This window comes from Callithrix jacchus, chromosome 9 (assembly GCF_049354715.1).
Source record: "Callithrix jacchus isolate 240 chromosome 9, calJac240_pri, whole genome shotgun sequence".
In the NCBI taxonomy this organism is placed as follows: Eukaryota; Metazoa; Chordata; class Mammalia; order Primates; family Cebidae; genus Callithrix; species Callithrix jacchus.
The window spans coordinates 31,257,677-31,280,864 of NC_133510.1; the positions used below are offsets into that span (position 1 = coordinate 31,257,677).

General features: G+C 37.8%; 1 protein-coding gene and 1 pseudogene across 5 annotated transcripts in view; both read right to left on the bottom strand.

Annotated features, from left to right (window-relative positions):
• The window catches only part of TMEM117 (transmembrane protein 117), a 535,819-nt gene that overhangs the window by 97,982 nt on the left and 414,649 nt on the right, over positions 1 to 23,188 (bottom strand). The window lies entirely within an intron of this gene.
• On the bottom strand, positions 9,116 to 14,296 carry LOC103795195 (bifunctional coenzyme A synthase-like; annotated as a pseudogene).

Genomic DNA, 23,188 nt, shown 5'->3' on the forward strand with positions numbered 1-23,188 from the left:
CATACACAAATATTAACACAAAATAGATTAAAGACTTAAATGTAAAGCCTGAAACAATAAAACTCTTATAAGAAAACAGGGGAAAAACTCCTTGACATTGGTATTGGCAATGATTTTTTGGATATGACACCAAAAGCAGAGGCAAAAAAATAAAAAATAAGCAAATGACATAACATCAAACTAAGAAACTTATCTACAGCAAAAGAAACAATCAACAACATAAAAAGGCAAGTTATGAAATGGGAGATGGTTTTGCAAACCTTCTATATGACAAGGGGTTAATATTAAAAATATATAAGGAACTCATACAACTTAATAGCAAAAATGAAATCACCTGGTTAGAAAATACACAAGGGATGTGAATAGACATTCTTCCCAAGAAAACATACAAATACACAACAAGTGTATAAAAAGGTGCTTTACCTCACTAATTATCAGGGAAATGCAAATTACAACCACAATGACATATCACTGTTAGAATATCTATTATCAAAAAAGATAAGCTCTAACCAGGGTTGGTGATGGTGTTAAGGAAAGGGTTCCCTAGACTGGATGTGGTGGCTCATGCCTGTAATCCCAGCACTCTGGTGGGCCAAGGCAAGCAGATCATGAGGTCAGGAGTTTGAGACCAACCTGGCCAACAAAAATGAAACCCAATCTGTACAGGTGCCTGTAATCCCAACTACTTGGGAGGCTGAGGCAGAAGAATTACTTGATCCAGAAGGCAGTGGTTGCAGTGAGCTGAGATTGTGTCATTTCGCTCCAGCCTGGGCGACGGTGTGAGACTCTCTTGAAAAAAAAGAAAAGAAGGAAAGAAGGAAGGGCAGAAGGAAGGGCAGAAGGAAAGGTGGAAAAAAGAGAAAAAGGAAAAGGGATCCTTTTTATACTGTTATGGGAATGGGAATGTAAATTGATTCAGCAAGTATGGCAAACAGTAAGGAGGTTATACAAAAAATTTAAAAATAGGACTACTATACAATCCAACAATTTCACTTCTGGATATATATCTAAAGGCAATTAAGTCAGCATCTTGATGAGATAGCTTCACTTTCTTGTTCATTGCAGTATTACTTGCAGTAGCCAAGATGTAAAACCAACTTAAGTGCCTTTTAATGGATGAATGAATAAAGAAAATGTTATACACACACACACACACACACACACACACACACGGATAGTATTCAGACTTAAAAGAGATTAATTCCTTCCATTTGCAACATGGATGCACTTGAAGAACATTATGCTAAATGAAATAAGCCAGATCTACAAAGACCCATACTGTATGGTATCACTTATATGTGATATCTGAAAAAGTAGAACTTTACAGAAACAAAGAGTAGAAGGATAGTTATCAGGGGTAAAGAGTGGGGAAAACTGGGAGATGTTGTTTGAAGTGTGCAAACTTTGATTTATAAGATGAATAGGTTCTGAGGATCTAATGTACAGCATGGTAGCTATAATTAGTAATACTGTAGTTTTACTTGAAATTCACTAGGAAGGTAGGCATTGTCTTCATCATACATAGACATATACATACACACACCATGGTAACTATGTATGATGAATGTGTTCATTAATTTGATTGTGTTGATATATGCATATGCATATCAAATCATGTTGTGTACTTTAAATATATACAATTTTGTTAATTATACCTCAATAAAGCTGAAAAAGGGAGTAATTCTTGTTCATGCTAATAATCTCATTGTGAATAAAGTAATTACAACTTTTTATTATAATTTGATAAGTACTTTGGTAATTAGAATTTATCATAACATTTTGTGTGAGAGATTCCTGAAGCCAAATCAGCACCAATTCACATCTCAGATGTTTGCATTATTTGATGCATTTATACAATATAAAATACTCTTTTTACGAGCTCTTGATAAGTGGTTTTCTGGCTTTATAATGTACTTCCATTTTGACACAAGGTATTGCTACAGATCTCAGGAAACGGTTACTGGTAACCTCTTATTACTCCAAAGAGAAATTAAAGGAGGTGTTCTGCCTGGTATTTAATATTTAATTCTCCAAAAAGAATAAAAATGGCAATCATTAAATATGAATGCATTCAGCTCAGAGAAAAAGACCTAAAACTAAAATCTCAAGAGAATGGAAAAAAGAAGAGAGAGACCAAAATACTTTAATTGGTCAGACCACTCTCCAACATTATGCTCAGTGTGTTATATAGATATAACTGCAGAAGTAAATGTATTGCATGCCATTTGTTTTTCTGAGCCACTGCTTATAAAATTGGTAGACTTTACCATGCTATGATAATTCAGTCAAAACCATTCGTTTAAAAGAGCCAGGGCTCCGTTAGTTAGGTTATATTGAAAACAGCCACTTTTCTGTAAAACTGCCATGAAGGAAATAGTAATAATAGCAGATTACTGTTTCAGAAATACAGCACTTAAGCCAAGCACTGGTATAAGGTCATTATACAAATTAACCACAAATTAACTCATGTAATGTTTACTACAGCCCAATACCATCCCACCCAATTTACAAGTGCTAAAACTAAATCACAGAAAGTTTCAATAACTAAATCAAACTTATAACACATACTTTATAAATTACATAACATGTATGATAGAAATGATATAAGATGCTTCAAACCCTGGCTGACTCATGATAGTTTTTATCATAAGCACTGCTTAGGAAGCACTTGAATATTATCCTCCTGTTATTATGTTTGTAGCTAGTATTTCATTCATTCGTTATTTTTCATAAAAGTGTGCTATTATAAAATTATCATCCAGAAGTACTTAACATTGAAAAGTAAAGCTGACAGAGATTGTCAAGGACCTGCAGGGGACAGTTAAAAGAAAATTTCATGGCAGTGAAAATGGAACCTCATGGATGCTGGCCATCAGTGCACCATGCTTGGGTTTTTATTTAACCAATATGGTGGAAAGATGTTTACTCCAGATCATACTTCTTGTGGGGGTTTCAACTCCTGTTTTTAAGTAGTATCCAATTAAACAATTATCTGGATTATTTTCCTTTCAGGCTACAGCCACTGCCAGCACGACACACTGGTTCATTAATTCCGCTCTCTCTGGTTTCTGGCAACTAGTCAAATGGAAAGAACTCATACATAATTATCAGCTTCAGTGGTTGGAATCTTCATTATCACGATTCCAAATTTCCAGTTAGTCTATTTCCTTTTCCTCATTTGTTGCTAATACCTCTTAGGTTAATAGAAATTAGAATGTGAGGCTAAGAAGGGATAACAGAGCTTTTATAATCCAATGGTTCCTAACCTCTGGGGTGGGCTCCTGAGAACCATAGAGTTGTTGCTAAAGAAGTGGGAATGCATATGTGCACTAAGATGTCAGTAAAGTGAACAAATAAAATGCTTCCATAGAGGTTAGGGCACCTGCTTGTGTCACAGAGGCTGCCGGTGACAGAACTGATAAGAATTTATATCTACTGACACTAAGGATTTGCATTGTAGTAGCCCACTCATTTCCGTTCAGCTAAAAATCTGCAGAAATTCTCAAAAATATAATATCATCTTGATATTATTTGTTAGAAATACACATTTTAGAGCCCACTTGTCTATTATACATGGGATTAGAGATATAGTAGCACATGTAAATAAATCCAGATAATCTCCTAAAACAAGGTTTTAAAAAGGTCTTAACTGCTCCTTTATTCTAACTCCTGGGTTTTTAAAAATATGGAACTTTAGGTATCTAAATTTATGGATATTGTTTTCTTTCATTCATTACCACTCAAGATAGACTTCTTGAGTAGTCAGCCTGAAAGCAGTATTTAAATCAAAAGAGAGAGGAACTGGCATTAGGTTTAGATAATCCACCAAGGGCTGACTCATTTATGGTTAACTATCATGCATTTAATTTTCATTAAACTGGAGGCAAAAAATGTGCAGAATTACCTAATATAAGCTGATTGCCAAAATTTGATAACTTTTTTCCTATCAAAAATAGAAACTTCATGTGATTCAACATAATAAATGTGCTTTTATGTGTTTAAATACATTAACTATTATTCATGTTCTAAATGTTTATAATCTTTGATTCTAGTCATATATTCCTTATGTTCATGCTGCACAATTATAAAATCTTAAAGGAAATAAAAATCACTTTTATTTCTTTTTATAATACTCATGTTAAAATTTTGGAATGCAACCAAAAAAGTCAAATGCTGTATCAGTTTCTTACAGAAAAATAAAGATCTGTGAATCTATTAAAATGGAAAGGTTTAAAGTTAACACTACAGTAAAAGAATACATGAAGTGGGATAGCAAACTTAATTTTATAATTAAATTACGATATGGTCTCACATATCAAAAAGCTAAATACATGAAACAAAATGTTGCATGACAATTGAATTTAAAACAATTAAATGTCATAATTTCTAACCATGTTGTTCACGGAAAAAAAAAAAGAACAGGCGAAGCAAAAATGTGCTTCCCTTTATTTTCACTGCAAAACCAAGAACCAATTCAAACGTTCAGTTGCCTGTGAACACTAAGTCCCAGCACACTGAAGTCACAGATGGCCATGAAAGAATGCCAACACTTTTTGCTTGTTTTAATTATCAACGTTGCCACTGCAACTCTGTAAGAAAAGCAATCACCACTCATGTACTCAAGCCAGTTTATCCTGAAATATGTGGGTTTACTGAACCCTAAAGCCCAGCTGATGAAGTCAACGTTGCTCTTTAGGAAGTGGGTAAGGAAGTGATTTGGTTCCCTTCTGGTTTCCTACTCTTGAGATCAGGAAACATCAGGGGAGCGAAAAGGTAATGTTTGCCAAGTGACCTAGTGAAAGAGCACAGCTTTTCCATATGGCTTTCAGTAAGTAAATGCTTCTGCTGGTTTTTGGCCAACCTGAACACATTCGTTAAGATAGCATCCTTGGGAATGGAGATGCAGTTATTAACTTCTCTTGTTTGTGACTCCATTGAGATCTGGAGTCTGTAAAGAAAATTACTAGACTCTAATGTTATCCATTAAAGTAAACATTTATGTGTTATTTATCTTTGTAGGTCTCTATTACTTCAATAAGAAAAGAACTCTGAGCACAGCAGCACCTCAAAAGTGCTAAACAAAATAAAATGAAGTAACAACTTGGTAATGCTTGCTCTTGACAGAATATAAAAGAGGTGGCTGAAAAAGGTACCTCTGGGTTGGAGCATCTGGCCACTCAGATTGTAATATATGTGAACAGTGTCCCAGCATCCTAATCTATGTAAACAATGTCCCCTGGAGTTCCGCAGTACCCAGCCATTGCAACTATGTTGGACCCTGCACATTGGCAATCTCCATATGAAAAGTGAAGACTGAAACAACTGTATTGTTGCAGTGGATTGAATTCCTCTCCTTATGTCTCAAGGATGTTAGTTTACTGAGAGGCACTTAAAAGTAGCTTATCAGTATAGAACATAGTTAATCTTGCTTAAGAAGAACCATTTTAGTTTCTTTGTGTTTCACAGTTTTAGGGTATAGAATAAAAAATAGGAAAAAGAAGACCTAGCAGATTGCAAAGCCTTTCAGAGATGGACTATGCCATTTATTATTGATTACCAATGACTGGTACATTGCTGCTGCTTAATAACTAGTTGAATTAATAAATTCATCTATTTAACCTCAGGTGAAAAATGTGCATCCTTTGATATCCACCAAGCTCAGATGCTACCGCAAATAATGGTACTTTCCTCTTTACAAAGCAAAGAGGCTTGTGCATTGCAAAATTAGGTTGGATGGATCTAATGGGCATGTTAATCCTGTGTGTCTCTTAGTAAACTCACCAGCCCAATTTTTCTTGCCAGTGAATTACCTTGTACATAGTAAATAATTCACCAGTTCAACAGAGGGAAATTGTATTAGTCTGTTTTCACACTGCTGATAAAGACATACTTGAGACTGGCAAGAAAAAGAAAGAGGTTTAATTGGATTTATAATTCCACATGGCTGGGAGGCCTCAGAATCATGGAGAGAGGTGAAAAGCATTTTTTTTTCCTTGAGACCAAGTCTCACTCTGTTGCCAGTCTAAAGTGCAGTGGGATGATCTTGGCTCACTGCAACCTCCAACTCCCGGGTTCAAGTGATTCTTCTGCCTCAGCCTCCTGAGTAGTTGGGATTATAGGCTTGTACCACCACACCCAGGTAATTTCTGTATTTTTAGTAGAGACAGGGTTTCATCATGTTGGCCAGGATGGTCTCAATCTCTTGACTCATAATCCACCCGCCTTGGCCTCCCAAAGTTTTGGGATTACAGGACTGAGCCACTGTACCTGGTGGAAAGGCAATTCTTATATGGCAGCAGCAAGAGAAAAATTAGAAAGACATAAAAGTGGAAACCTCTGATAAACCCATCAAATACTCCTATCACAAGAGTAGCACAGGAAAGACTGACCCCCATGATTCAATTACCTCCCCCGGTTCTCTCCCATAACACATAGGAATTCTGGGAGATACAATTCAAATTGAGATTTGAGTGGGGACATAGCCAAACTATATCATTCCACCCTGTCTCCTCCAAATCTCACGTCCTCACATTTAAAAACCAATCATGCCTTCCCAACAGTCTCCCAATGTCTTAATTCATTTCAGCATTAACCCAAAAGTCCACAGTCCAAGGTCTCATCTGAGACAAGACAAGTCCCTTCTGTCCATGAGCCTGTAAAATCAAGCAAGCTAGTTACTTCCTAGATACAACAGGGGTACCAGTATTGAGTAAATACAGCCATTCTATATGGGAGAAATTGGCCAAAACAAAGGGGTTACAGAGCCCATGCGTGTCCGAAATCCAGTGGGGCAGTCAAATTTTAAAGCTCCAAAATGATCTCCTTTCACTCTAGGCCTCACACTCAGGTCATGCTGATGCAAGACATGGGTTCCAGTGGTCTTGGGCAGCTCTGCCCCTGTGTCTTTGCAGGGGACAGACTCCCTCCTGGCTGTTTTCATTGCCGGCATTGTGTGTCTGTGGCTTTTCCAGGTGCACAGTGCAAGCTGTTGATGGATCTACCATTCTGGGGTCTGGAGATCAGTGACCCTCTTCTCACAGCTCCACAAAGCAGTGCTCCAACCCTGTGTGGGGGCTCTGACCCCATATTTCCCTTCTGCACCTCCCTAGCAGAGGTTCTCCATGAGGGCCTCATCCCTGCAGCAAACTTTTGCCTAGGCATTTCCATACATGTTCTGAAATCTAGGCAGAGGTTCCCAAACCTCAGTTCTTTTGTGCATCCACAGGCTCAACACCATGTGGAAGCTGCCAAGGTTTGAGGCTTCCACCCTCTTAAGCCACAGCCCGAACTGTACATTGGCCCCTTTCAGCCATGGCTGGAGCAGCTGGGACACAGGGCACCAAGTCTCTAGGCTGCACACAGTACAATGACCCTGGGCCCACCCTACAAAACCATTTTTCCCCCTGGGCTTCCAGGACTGTGATGGGGGTACTACTGTGACATGGCCTGGAAATATTTTCCCCATGGACTTGGGGATTCATATTAGGCTCCTTGCTATTTAGGCAAATTTCTGCAGCTGGCTTAAATTTCTCCCCAGAAAATGGGTTTTTCTTTTCTATCACATAGTCAGGCTGCAAATATTCCAAACATTTATGCTCCACTTCCCTTATGAAACTGAATGTCTTTAACAGTAACAAGTCACCTTTTGAATGCTTTGCTGCTTAGAAATTTCTTCCTTAGATACCTTAAATCATCTTTCTCAGGTAGAAAGTTCCACAGATCTCTAGGGTGGGGGTAAAATGCCAGCAGTCTCTTTGCTAAAAACATAACAAGAGTCACCTCTATTCCAGTTCCCAACAAGTTCCTCTCCTCCACCTGGACCTTATTGTCCATATTGCTATGAGAATTTGGGCAAAGCCATTCAATAAGTCTCTAAGAGGTTCCAAACTTTCCCATATTTTCCTGTCTTCTTCTGAGGTCTCCGAACTGTTCCAATCTCTGCCTGTTCCCCACTTCCAAAGTCACTTTCACATTTTTGGGTATCTTTTCAGCAACGTCTCACTCTATTGGTACCAATTTACTGTATATTAATCTGACACTGACATACCTGAGATGGAGAAAAAAAAAAGAAGTTTAATTGGACTTACAGTTCCACAGGGCTAGGGAGGTCTCCGAATCCTGGTGGGAGGCAAAAGGCACTTCTTACATGGTGGTAGCAAGAGAAAAAAAAATGAGAAAGCAGCAAAAGCACAAACCCCTGATAAACCCATCAGACCTCCTGAGACTTACTTACTCTGATGAGGGTAGCACGGGAAAGACAGGCCCCCATTCAATGACCTCGCCTTCAATCCCTCCTACAACACCTGGGAATTCTAGAAGCTACAATTCAAGTGGACACTTGGGTGGAGACACAGCCAAATCATATCAGAAATGCACAAAATATTCTCTACTAATCATTACTGCAGGTATAAATTATTACCGCAAAATTGGTAACAAAGGTCATAATAAAGATATGGCAACAGATTAATGCCCATTGATACAGACAATGCCAGGAAGAACTATATCCATTACTATTTATTTAAGGATAATAAAATGATACCTACAAGACTCCAGACATTGTCTGGACTTTTAAAAATGCAAAGTAGAATTTTCTTAACTAACTGTATCAAGTTGCATCTTTTATCTGTTGTTAAAAGTACTCTTAAAAAAAAATAAATGAAAAAGTAGGATGTTGTCAAATGTTGTGAACAGGACAAAAGCACGTTTGATTTCTAAATAGGATGAATTTATATACTGAGTTAAAAATAAGGTTCTGATAACATTTTGTGACTTGGATGAAAACAAAATGTTTACATAAATCAAGGCTAAGAACAAGAGTATGTTTGAGTTGCATCTCAAACATCTCTTGAAGAGGATATATCATCATGAGACTTTCCACCAAGAAATAAATTTTGGTAACTCCCCAAAAATACCCCAAAAAGAGACAATGTTTTCCATGATAAGGGACATATGACATAATGGCTAGGAAGATAGATATTATAAACATAAAATATTTTTCTGTTATGAAAGAAAACTATAAAATAAACAGAAGGAACACAAACAATTCCTTATACACAAATATTTAAAGGAGGTAATGTCATGTCACAATGGAAGATAAAAAATTTAGTATTAGGAGTCATATGAGACATATTTCATTCTTAAATTCTAAGGAAAAAATTTTGTAAAGCACCCAATGCTTTATTACTATAGAAATATATTTAGTTTCTCTTGGAAACTTGTGAATATGCTGATTTATTTAAGACTAATTCAGGAAAAACTGGGAAAACAACCATACTTCACTCAAAAATAAGGAAAATGCATGTAGCACTTGTGATCAGGGGATGTACTCATCAGTTTGATTGAATTCATAATTGATTGTTGGCATTTTAAAGGCAAATCATCAGCCTTGTTTAGTAAATTCAGTGGAGAACTTTAAAGCTATATAAAAAGTATAATTTCATCAAAATTTGGAAATTCTCTTAACATAAAATGTTACTTCAGGTAATGTAAAAGACTGGAAAATAGGATTGCTCTTTGAATATGAAACTTTTATTGTCATGTAGGCAAAGGAACAGAGAATACAGGAAATACTGAATGAGCAACCACCATGATAAAGATATAGAGCTAAAATATAAAGACCTGGGACTGTTCTCACCTTTGAGTAACTTGCTATCAATTGAAGGATGCCAATGTATACACAAATAACCATACCTCAGTGAAAAAAAAATGCTACAGATGTTTCTGAGAATATCTGATTGATTTTTATTCATGAATGAAGGGTGGCTGAGAGTTCTGATTAAATTGGACCTAAAAGATAGATAAATTTCTACAGTCGAAAGGATACTGCAGGCAGGAAGACAAATTTGAAAGGAAACATTGAAATTGTAGTGAGTAGGTAGTAAAACATTGGAGAAGAATGACAGATATTTCCACAGTTTCTAGACTACGTGAATGAAAGAATTGTGAAGCCATTAACTGAACTGAGAAATAGGAAAGAAAATAGAAATGAAATATGAATTTGGTTTTGCACTCATCGTTGAGTTTAAGGAACTGGCAGGACATCCATATAGGGATTAACAACAGTCAGCTGGAGATAGTAATCTAGACCAAAACAAGGTCAGGGCCTGAATGTTGAATCTTTGAAACAAAAGTAAAAGCCACAGTGATGAATGATGTTTTTCAGGTAAAAAATAAATAAAAGTAAAAAGTGTATACAGGGAAAAACAAAAATAGAATTTTGAAGATTACTGCTTTTTATGGTGTATTCTGAGACTGAATGAGACTAATAAGGTGTAGCCAGAGATAGATTAAGAAATCCAGAGGAAACCAATAAGAAGCCGGAGAAGGAGAGAATTTCAGGAACAAACCAGTGGCCCAAAACTCCAAAACCACATGGAAGTTTTATAGGATAAAGACTGAAGATGACCACAGTTGAAGACATTTCTTTCTTTAACACAAGATTGCTTTGAAAATTGCAGGCTGGGCACGGTGGCTCATGCCTATAATCCCAGCACTTTGGGAGGTCGAAGTGAGTGAATCAACTGAGCTTAGGAGTTCAAGACCAGCCTGGGCAACACAGTGAAACCCCCTAAAACACAAAACATTAGGTGGGTATGATGGTGTGCGCCTGTGATCCCAGCTGTTCAGGAGGCTGAGGCAAGTGAATCACTTGAACCTGGGAGGCGGAGGTTGCAGTGAGCTAAGAGTGTGTCCAGCCTGGTCAACAGAGCGAAACTCCATCTCCAAAAAAGAAAAAGAAAAAACATTGCAAACTTGGATTTAAATATAGTTTCAGATATTTTCTTTGTAAATTCAGATATGGGCTTAATTTGTGTTCTGCTCCCAGGGTCTCTCTTGGTAAAGGTGAAAAGAAAACTAAAGAAAATTATTTGGATAGTTTATTTAAAACAATTTGGCTGCAACTGGCCAAAGTAATTGGCAACTTTGTTAAGAGTTTACCCAAATATCTGAAGCAAAGGTATTTAGTACTTTAATTTTCCATTATGTTCATGGATGAAGAAGAGCATTCAAAACTCATCCAGGCATATTAAAATGCTACCTAATATCAAGTCATTTCATTTTGTAGAAACATATTTTTTAGTAATAGCTTTTGAGTTAGACTTGATCATTTCCTTACTAACAGAAAGTTGTTGTCATTAATATTTTGAGGAACAACTATATATGGACACAAAATTACAAGATACAAATATATCTACTCCAGAGCACTTTATAACATAATTAGAAAATGGGCTATAATTTAATTAGGTAGAGAAGACCATCATGTACTTCTAACTGTAATGAGGAATAAAAGAAAGTCTCAAGGAGGCCCTAAAATTATCCATTGCCTTGAAGGATGAGCAAATAAAATCAAGAGAAAGGATCATGTTATATCTAATAATAAAATTAGCAATTAACACCATTGTGTTGAGAGGACATGGATTGGGTTCGATCTATGCTTATCCAAGCAAAATGAGATTAGATATTTATAGGTGAAACCATATTTCTGATGGACTTAAAATTCTTAAATTCTTAAAAATTTTCAATGAAGAATTTTTTTTTTTAACCTGGGAACATACACTTTATTTCGGTTACAGGTTCCAGTACTTGCCCCAGCCCTAGTCAGTTGTGGGTATCACAGACACTCATAGGCAAGAATGGGGAGAGGCCTGCTCCCCCACGAATCACATCCTCAGTGTTAGCCAAATACCAGCTTGCTGGGTAGGCCTCTTGTGTCCACCAGGTGCTTCTGCAGGAGGGCCCAGGCTTTCTCCACCTGGCGCTGGGTGATATGTGGCTTCCACAAGGGGCTGAGCACCATGTGGCTCTGTTCCACAAGCTCTTCCCGCTCTTCTGGTTCTGCAGCCGGCTTTGAGCCTCAGCCTCACTCAGGCCATCCCTCTCCATAATGTGTTTTACAGCCGCAGTCTCAGGGATGACAACAGTCCACACTTCATGGACCAGGTTCTGCCAGCTGGCTTCAAGCAGCATAACAGCATCAATCACACACACACGCTTTCCCTCAGTCATAGCCCGATCCATCTCCTCTCAGGCCAGCTCTGTGATAATTGGCCACATAATGTCCATGAGAATCTTCAGCTGCTTCTTGTTCCCAAACACCCGGCTGCCTAGGACCTTCCTGTTGATGATGCCATCTTTATGGAGAGTATCTCTTCCAAATGCCTCCACCACAGGCTGGTAGGCAGGGCTACCTGGGCAAAGGCCCAATGACCCAGGTGGTCACTGTCAATGATAAATGCCCCCAGGCCTTTCAGCCGCTGAGCTATTAAGCTCTTCCCAGAGCCACTGATGCCAGTCAGCCGGATCACATAGAGACTAGGGGAGCTCTGGCCTCTCATATGAAGGCCAAAGCAGGTTTCCCAGAATTTGCTGATGGAAGCTGGAGGAGCTGACTTTGTCCTCGTCATTCTCCATATGACTTAGGTCCTTCAGCAGCTGGACCTGGTACAAGGCAAGCTCCTCCAGGTCATTCTCCAGGCAGAAGCGGTTGATGGCCATTCCCCCATGATAGGTCTCCTTGCTGACCACCAGGAACTCCAGGGAGGGGGTCAAAGCCAGTGGGCCCATAGGGGTCCAGCAGGGGGACAACATGGAAAGTCAAGGAGGGCTTGACATCCATCAGGAACTCACTCAGATGTTCCATGTGTCCTGTATAAGGTTGGAGCAGCTCAGGGAGCAACTTGCTCTTCAACAGATCTTGGTCTGCTATTCCCACCACCAGCTGCTCCTGGGCCAGGACGTACACACTGAGCAACACCTTGTGGGCATTGTGCAGGTGGTCAAACGTGTCACCCACAGAGCCACGGTAGTAGCCACACACTGGCTGCTTTGGAGACCTGGACATGGGGGAAGCTGGCCTGATCGTCGAGGATAAGGGGATATCCAGGGGCTCCACACGCACTTCTCCTGTCCCATAATCGGGGTATAGCAGCACTGAGGCCAGTTGCGGACAACAGCTGTAACAGCTGGTGGCATAACACACTACCTGCTGCTTGACTGAGTTGTACTGGCTTCCATCCAGGGTCTGGAAGTCTGTCAACATGACTTCTGGCAGGTGGGCGAGATTCTGGACTGAGGTAGGCAGGGGAGGGAGAAAGCTGCTCTTGGTTCGGATATTGGTCAGTAGGATTCTGACATCCAGATGCCTGTGGATGTCGGGGCCAGCATAGAGGTGTGTGATGAAATCAAGAACCTCAAACGTGGCCCACATGGGGGTGGACTGGGGCTGAGCCGGGCCTTCCAGGCTCATGCCTGGCTGCAGGTGTACATAGAGTGTGTCATTCACCAGCCAGGCTGCCGAGGTCAGGATGGGGGCCAGGCGAGGGGCCAGGGAGGCCAGCGGCGTCATCAGCACCAGGAGGCCAGACCATGAATAAGGCCATTCTGCCCAGGCCTGCGGACAGTCAGGGAGATGAAGTGACGGTGATTGAGGGGCCTGCGGCTGAGGCAGAGGTCTGCAAGGGGCCTTGGACCCCAGAGAGGGGAACCTGGAGCAGGTTTCAATGCTGATCGAGAGGAGCGAGAGGAAGGGACAGTGCCCGGCAGACGGTGCCTCCTCACTGTGCTCTAAGCTTTGGTGTCCTCATTTCTCAGACGGGGTGGTGACTTCGCTGAACTGAATTGAAATCCTGGGAGGTAGGAACTGGACTGGAAGCCTTGTCACAGGGCTGGGGGATCCAAAACTCCTGGGCCTTCTTGCTAAGCTGCACGAGGGTACTCACGGAATCAAAGGGGGAGTTTAAAGGGGGCTGCTCAAGCTCATGTCGGCCCCCTACTCACTGAAACCTCCATCTTTTGGTTCTGCTTGCACCACCGCGGAGGCTGCCCTGGCTGCAAGGAAAACTAATACAGCTTTAGAAATTTAGGATACTTGGGATCCTAAAATGACTGTTCATTGAAAACACTTCCTAGACCAGATATAGAAAAGAAATGTTTAACTCTTGACATCTACGATAATTAAGATCAACTAAAAAGGATTACCTATACAAACTGGAAAATAAACCTCGGCTTAAGAAAAAACATGATTCACAGGAAAACGCTCACTGAATTAGAAAACAAAAATCAGCATTGAAAGAAAATCCTATCCATCTACTTGATTTCAAATGTATAAATAATTGTCAAGGAAGGCAATATCTAACGTTTTCCCCAAAATTTAACAAGAAAGAATAATGCGTTCAAAACCTATCCAGGCATATTAAAATGCTACCTAGTATCTAAATGCAATTTCTCTTAGATAAATTTAACCAACACAGTCCTAGAAGATTACTAGTCAGTATCTATTCCCAAAACAAACAAACAGAAAAACCTCTTCATGTATTTAGAAAGAACTTCTCAAAGAAAGAAAAGGGTCTGGCTAAGAAACATAGCTCATACTAATTATTTTTAAATTGAACATTTATTTTGTTTACTTAACTGCTTTAGATTGATAAGTAAAGATCATATATATTTATGGAATATAACATACTTTGATATAGGTATACAATATAGAATGGCTTAATCAAGCTATTTGACATATGCATGATCTCTCAGACTTATTTTTTGTGGTATTTAACCTACTGTCTTGGAAATTTTCAAGTATACAACATATTGTTATTAACTATAGAAACTATGATATACAATAGATTCATTAAACTTCTTTCTCCTGTCTAACTGAAACTTTTTGCCCTTTGACCAGGGTCTCCCCAGTCCCTTCACCCCCAGCTACTGATACCCATTTTATTATTTTTCTATGAGTTCAACTTGTTTAGATTTCACTTGTGAGATCATGCTATATTTGTATTACTATGCCTAGCTTATTTCACTTAACACATTGTCCTCCAACTTCATCCATGTTGCTGCAAATGATAGAATTTCCCCTTTTTTATTTTAGGCAGAGTCTCGCTCTGTCGCCCAGGCTGGAGTGCAATGGCACCATTTCGGCTCACTGCACCTTCCACCTCCTGGGTTCAAGTGATTCTCCTGCCTCAGCCTCCTGCCTAGCTGGAATTGCAGGTACACACCACCATGCCCAGCTAGTTATTCTGTATTTTTATAGAGACAGGGTTTTGCCATGTTGGCCAGGCTGGTCTTGAACTCCTAACCTCAGGTGATCCACCCACCTAGGCCTCCCAAAGTGTTGGAATTACAAGTGTGAGCCATAATGCCAGGCTGGATTTCCTTCTTTTTAAAACTTGAATACTATTTAGTTCTATATACAGTGTCTCATTCCTTTTTATGGCTGAATAGTACTAGATTATGTATATGTACCACATTTTTAAAAATCTGTTCATCTGTTGATGAACACTTAAATTGCTTCCAAATCTTGGCTATTGTGAACAGTGCTGTGACAAATATGGGAGTGCAGATATCTCTTTCAAACACTGATTTCCTTTATTTTGGATATATACCTAGTAGTGGGATTGCTTGATCATATGGTAGCTCTATTTTTAGTTTTTAAAAGAACTTCTAAACTGTTCTCCATAGTGGTTGTACTAATTTACATTCCCACCTATAGTGTATGAGGGTTCCCTTTTCTCCCATCTTCATTATCTGTTCTTGTCTGTCTTTTGGATGGAAACCATTTTAACTGGGGTGAGAAGACATCTCACTGCAGTTCTGATTTGCATTTCTCTGATGATCAGTGATGCCGAGCACCTTTTTATCTGCCTGTTTGCCATCTGTATGTCTTCTTTTGAGAAATGCCTACTCAAAACTTTTGCCGATTTTTTTCATCAGGTTATTCAATTTTTTTCTATAGAGTGGTTTGAACTCCTTATATATTTTGGTCATTCATCCCTTGTAAGATGGTTGGTTTGTAAACATTTTCTTCCATTCTGTGGGTTGTCTTTTTATTTTATTGATTGTTTCCTTTGCTGTGCAGAAGCTTTTTAACTTGATGTGATCCCATTTGTCAATTTTTGCTTTGGTTGCCTGCAGACCAGTGTTCTTAAGAGTTTCTCCAATGCTTGCTTCTTAGTAGTATCATAGGCTGAAGTCTTAGATTTAAGCCTTTAATCCATTTTGATATGATTTTCTATATGGTGAGAGATAGGGCTCTAGTTTCATGCTTCTGCATATTTATATCCAGTTTTCCAGCACCATTTATTGAAAAGACTATCTTTTCTCCAGTGTATGTTCTTGGCAATTTTGTTAAAAATGAGTACACTGTAGCTGTATGAATTTGTTTCTGGGTTCTCAATTCTGTTCCATTGGCCTATGTGTCTGCTTTTATGCCAGTACTATACTGTTTTGGTTAACTATAGCTCTGGAGTTTAATTTGAAATCAGGTAATGTGACTACTCCAGTTTAGTCCTTTTTGCTTAGGACAGCTTTGGTACCCTGGGTCTGTTGTGGTTATATATAACTTTTAGAATTGCTTTTTCTATTTAGGTGAAGAATGTCATTGCTTTTTTGATAGGATTGCATTGAATATGTAGATTGTTTTGGTCAGTATGGTCATTTAAACAATATTGATCCTTCTAATCCATGAACATGGAATTGCTTTCCAGATTTTGGTGCCCTCTTCAATTTCTTTCATTAGTGATTTATAATTTTCATTATCAAGATCTTTCACTTCTTTGGTTAAGTCAATTGCTAGGTATTTATTTTTGTGTGTGGCTACTGGGATTACTTTTTAAAATTTATATTTCACATGGTTCACTGTTGGCATATAGAAATGCTACTGATTTTTTATGTTGATTTCATATCCTGCAACTTACATGAATTTGTTTCTCATTTCTAAGAGCCAGGAGAGCTCTGGCTGACATCTGGCAGGTACACTTTTGGGATGAAGCTACCAGAGAAAGGAACAGGCAGCAAATATTTGCTGTTCTGCAGCCCCTGTGGGTGATTCCCAGGCCAGTAGGATCTGGAATGGACCTCTAGCAAACTCCAGCAGACTTGCAGCAGAGGGGCCTGACTATTAAAAGAAAAACTAATAAACAGAAAGAAATAGCTTCAACAACAACAGAAAGGACACCCACTTGGAAACCCCATCCAAAAGTCACCAACTTCAAAGACCAAAGATATAAATCCATGAAGATGGGAAGGAACCAGCACAAAAAGTCTGAAATCACCAAAAGCCAGAATGCCTCTTCTCCTCTAAGGGATCACAACTCCTCACCAGCAAGGGAACAAAACTGGATGGAGAATGAGTGTGACAAATTGACAGAAGCAGGCTTCAGAAGGTGGGTAATAACAAACTTCTCCCAGCTAAAGAAGCATGTTCTAACCAAATGCAAGGAAACTAAGACCTTGAAAAAAGGTTAGACGGAATGCTAATGAGAATAACCAGCATGGAAAAGAACATAAACATGATGGAGCTGAAAAACACAGCACAAGGACTCCATGAGGCATACACAAGTTTCAATAGCTGAATCGATCAAGCAGAAGAAAGGATATCAGAGATTAAAGATCAACTCAATGAAATAAAGCAAGAAGGCAAATTAGAGAAAAAAGAATGAAAATAAATGAAGAAAGCCTCTAAGAAACATGGGATTATGTGAAAAGACCTGATCTACATTTGGTAGGTGTACCTGAAAGTAATGGGAAGAATGAAACCAAGTTGGAAAACATTCTTCAGGATATTATCCAGGACAACCTACCCAAACTAGCAAGGCAGGCCAACATTCAGATATAGGAAATGCAGAGAACACCAGAAACAAAAAAGATATTCCTTGAGAAGAGCAACCCCAAGGCACATAATTGTCAGATTTACAAAAGTTGAAATGAATGAAAAAATGCTAAGGGCAACCAGAGAGAAAGGTTGGGTTACCCACAAAGGGAAGCCCATCAGACTCACAGCAGATCTCTTGGTAGAAACCCTACAAGCCAGAAGAGAGTGGGGGCCAATATTTAACATCCTAAAAGGAAAGAATATTCAACCCAGAATTTCATATCCAGACAAATTAAGCTTCATAAGCGAAGGAGAAATAACAGCCTTTATGGACAAGCAACTGCTGAGAGATTTCATCACCACCAGGCCTGCCCTACAAGAGCTCCTGAAGGAAGCACTAAATACGGAAAGGAACAACTAGTACCAGCCACCACAAAAACACACCAAACTGTAAAGACCATCAACACTATGAAGAAACTGCATCAACTAAGGGGCAAAACAACCAGCTAGCATCAAAATGGCAGGATCAAATTAACTTATAACAATATTAACGTTAAATGTAAATGGGCTAAATGCCCCAATCAAAAGACACAGACTGGCAAATTGGATAAAAAGTCAAGACCCATCAGTGTGCTGTATCCAGGAAACCCATCTCTCATGCAAAGACATACATGGGCTCAAAATAAAGGGAAGAAGGAAGATTTACCAAGCAAATGAAGAGCAATAAAAAGCAGGAGTTGCAATCCTAGTCTCTGATAAAACAGACTTTAAACCAACAAGGATATAACAAAAAAGAAAGCTACAGACCAATATACCTGATGAACACAAATGCACAAATCTTCAATGAAATACTAGCTAACCAAATCCAACAGCACATCAAAAAGATAATCCACCATAATCAAGTGAGTTTCATACCTGGGAAACAGGGATGGTTTAACAACACAAGTCAATAAATGTGAATTGAAAACAGAATTAATGTAAACAGAATTAAAAAGAAAAATCACATGATAATCTCAAGAGATGCAGAAAAACCATCTGACAAAATCCAGCATCACGTTATGATTAAAACCCTCAGCACAATTAGAAATAGAAGGGGCATAGCTTAATGTAATAAAAGTCATTTATGACAAACCCACAGCAACCATAATACTGAATGGGGAAAAGTTGAAAGCACTCAACTTTTTGGAAAATGACAAGGATGTCCACTCTCACCACTTCTATTCAAAATAGTACTGGAAGTCCCAGCCAGAGCAATCCAATGAGAAAGAGATAAAGGGCATCCAAATCAGAAAAGAGGAAGTAAAATCATCATTCTTTGCTGATGATATGATTGTATACCTGGAAAACCATAAAGACTCATCCTAAAAGCTTCTAGAACCGATAAATGAATTCAGCAAAGTTTCAGGATACACAATTAATGTACACAAATCAGTAACTCTGCTATACACCAAGAGTGACCAAGCTGAGAATCAAATCAAGAACTGAACCCCTTTTACAATAGCTGCAAATAAATAAATAAGTAATACTTAGGAATATATCTAACCAAGGAGGTGAAAAACTGCTACAAGGAAAACTACAAAACATGGCTGAAAAAAACTATTAACGACCTCTTTTTGTGTAAGGAGGCATTATACTTTGAGAGATTAAATAGTCTGTTTAAGATTACAAAGTTATTAAATATGGAGTTTAAATTTAAACCCTAATCTCTATGACTCCAACACCAAAGCTCTTAGTCACTGTGCTATTTGGATGTACCTTATTATGGTGTTGCCATGAAGATTAAATAAAATAATGAATGTGAAATAACATGGAAAATGCATTCGTTATTATTGCATTTAAAAGACAACAGTTTAGTCATTCTTTAGTCTTCTTTTTCCAAGTTATTTCACAGATATTCCAAGATAAAGCTACTATAAATTATCTCACTACCCAATAGTTGGAAAATTTTTCTTCCAAATTATGAGATTATTAAATTTTCTTTTTATCCAGAGATGATGTCTGTAATCCACAAAACCAGATTTCTCGTTGACAATAATTTTCTCTGCTTTGTTTAGTAGTATTAACTGATAGGGAGCATATGCTGCTATGGAAACATAAATACCTGTTTGGGCCCAATAAGGCCTTGGAAAGTATCATTCATCAAATTGAAAAATATAACATATAACAAAAATATAATTAGTGGATTTGCAAATGTTGGATGAATCAATAAACAAAATGGAAGACAAGTATAATTATAATGAGAGAATGTTTAACTAATTTTAACAATGTAAAAACAACATAGCTGATAGAAATGTAGAGGATGAGGAAGGGAGACGAGGTAGAGAGAAACACAGAAACATAAATTGAAGATAAAATTAGAAAAACTAACCTAAAAAAATAAAGAAGGAGAATTGCAAAATGTAGTCTGGAAGGGGCAGTAGAGAATAGTAATATAAGAGAGTAAATTTCCCATTATAGATTGTTCATTATTTACAATTACTGTGTGAAATTCATAAATTTTTTAAATTAAAGTAATAGTACAATTTACGATTTTAAAACAAGAGGAATCAATTACAGGAAGAGTTTTCAGGAGTCACCCACGAATGGGGGTTGTACTGTTTTGCTTTTAAGTTTATGCCTTTTGGCGTTACTTAAATTTTTATTTTTATTTTTATCATTTCCATGTATTACTTTTAGAGTCATAAAATTATCACATAGGTAACCCAAAAGCAATCCTAGTTTGAATGTCAGACAATAAAAAAGAAAACTTGCCATTGATATCAGAATCAAGTATAACAATAACAGAGATGAATCCCTTAAATGTAATGTTCAGTGAAAAAAAATATATATATATATTATTTATATATTTATATATTTATATATATATATATTTATATATATAATTTAGAAAGATTCTGAAATGGGTAATCAGACTCTATTGTTTAGGGATGCATATAAGGTTGGTAAAACCAAAGGAAACCAAGTAACTGATTATTACCAAGCACAAATTATGGCCATCTTAGGAGAGGAAGGAACTGTGATCTGGAAGGGAAACAAAAGATGTTTTGGGGTCCCTATAGTTGTCTATTTTTTTACCTGAGTGGTGGGCACTTGACACCTATTAAAAAAGGAAAACTATGGGCCAATTTCAATATAAAATATTGCTCATACTTATTAGATTTCAAGAAAATTAAAATTTAAACCACAAAGATATACTTGCATACACCTACTAGTTTACCAATGTGAGTTGTTAATATACCTGTATTAAACATATATACATATAGTTTATAGGATACATATGTGTAACATATATGTTTATATATACTCATATATAATAAACTCATATTTATGTAATATTTTATAATTTTTAAAAAGGACTTCATTTAACCCTGAAAAAAAAGACATCATCGGTCAAGTACTGTGGCTCACACCTATAATCCCAGCACTTTGGGAGGCTAAGATGGGTAAATCACATGAGGCCAGGAGTTCGAGACCAGCCTGGACAACATGGTGAAACCCCATCTCTACTAAAAATACAAAAAGATAAAAATTAGCTGGGTATGGTGGTATATGTCTGTAGTCCTAGCTACTTGAGAGGCTGAGGCAGGAGAATCAGTTGAACACAGCAGGTGGAGGTTGCAGTGAGCCAAGATTGTGCCATTGCACTCCAACATGGGCAACAGAGAAAGACTCTGTCTCAAAAAAAAAAAACATGTCATGATCAAGTAGAACTTTTTTCCAGACAAAGAATCTATAAGAAAGGAAGATTACAGAATGATAATCCTTATAAAATTATTAAAAATTAAAAATAGAACTACCATAGGATCAAGGAATCCCACTACTGCGTGTATATCCAAGAGAAATGAAATCAGTATGTTAAAGAGCTACCTGTATTCCCATATTCAATGCAAGGAAATTTTCTCCTATGGGCCAATTTCAATATAAAATGTTGCTGGACAACATTTTATTTGTTGTTTGTATGTCTCGGGTATTATTCACAATAGCTGAGACATGGAAACAACCTAAGTGTCCACTGATGAATAATGGATAAGGAAAACATGGAATACATAATGTCCTCCAGGTTCATTCATGTTGTCATAAACCACATGATTTCCTTCTCTTTTTTTTTCCTTTTTTTATTATACTTTAAGTTCTGGGGCACATGTGCAGAACGTGCAGGTTTGTTACATAGGTACACATGTGCCATCGTGGTTTGCTGCACCCATTAACCCGTCATCTACATTAGATTTTTCTCCTAATGCTATCCCTCCCCTACTCCCCCATCCCACAACAGGCCCTGGTGTATGATGTTCCCCTCATTATGTCTACATGTTCTCATTGTTCAACTCCCATTTATGAGTGAGAATATGTGGTGTTTGGATTTTGTTCTTCTGTTAGTTTGCTGAGACTGATGGTTTTCAGCTTCATCCATGTGCCTGCAAAGGACATGAACTCATCTTTTTTTATGGCTGGATGGTATTCCATGGTGTATATCTGCCATGTTTTCTTTATCTGTTAAATAAAGTAAGCCAGACACAGAAGGACAAATGCTACATGATACCAATTATATGATGAATCTAAAATTGTAAAACAGAAGCAGAGAATAGAATGGTTGCTAGGAACCTGGATAGAGAAAGGAGGATCAAATGATATACATTTTGGTTATACAAGATGTGTAAGTCCAAGAGATCAACTGGACACCATAGTGTCTACAATTAACACTACTGTGTTGTACACTTACAATTTTGCTAACAAAGTAAATCTTTTTTTTTGGAGAGGGGATGAAGTCTTGCTCTTGGCCCCCAGGTTAGAGAGCAATGGCACGATCTCAGCTCACTGCAACCTCTGCCTCCCGGGTTCAAAGGATTCTTTTGCCTTAGTCTCCTCAGTAGCTCAGATTACAGGTGCCTGCCACCAGGCTGGGCTAATTTTTGTATTTTTAGTAGAGATAGCGTTCACCATGTTGGCCAGGGTGGTCTCAAACTCATGACCTCAGGTGATTCGCCCACCTTGGTTTCCCAAAGCATGGGGATTACAGATGTGAGCCACCCGTGCCAGCCAGAAAGTAAGTCTTATGTTAATTATTCTTATCACACAAATAATAATAAAGAAATTGGGAGCAAACTTTTAGAGCTGATAAGCAGGATCAGACATAGATTGTGGTGATGGTTTCACAGTGTATACTTATTTCCAAATTCATTAGGTTGTATATATTAAATATGTACAACTTGTTGTATATCAATCATAACTTAACTATTTTTAAATAATCAGTTTTATTTCTTATAAACTAGCAATGAACAATCTAAAAATGCAATTAAGAAAAATATTTCATTTATGATAGCATCAAAAAAACTAAATATTTATGAATAAATTTAACATAAGTCAAGGCCCATGCACTGAAAATTACAAAACATAGCTGAAAAATTAAAGAAGACACAAATAAACAGAAATATATCTTATATTCATGTATTGAAAGATTTGACACTGTTAAGATGGAAATATTCTTCAGACTGACATCCATATTCAATACAATCCCTACCCAAATCCCAGCTGCTTTATTAGCAGAAATTGACAAGCTAATCCTAAAATTCATATGGAAATGCAAGGGAACCCTGGCAT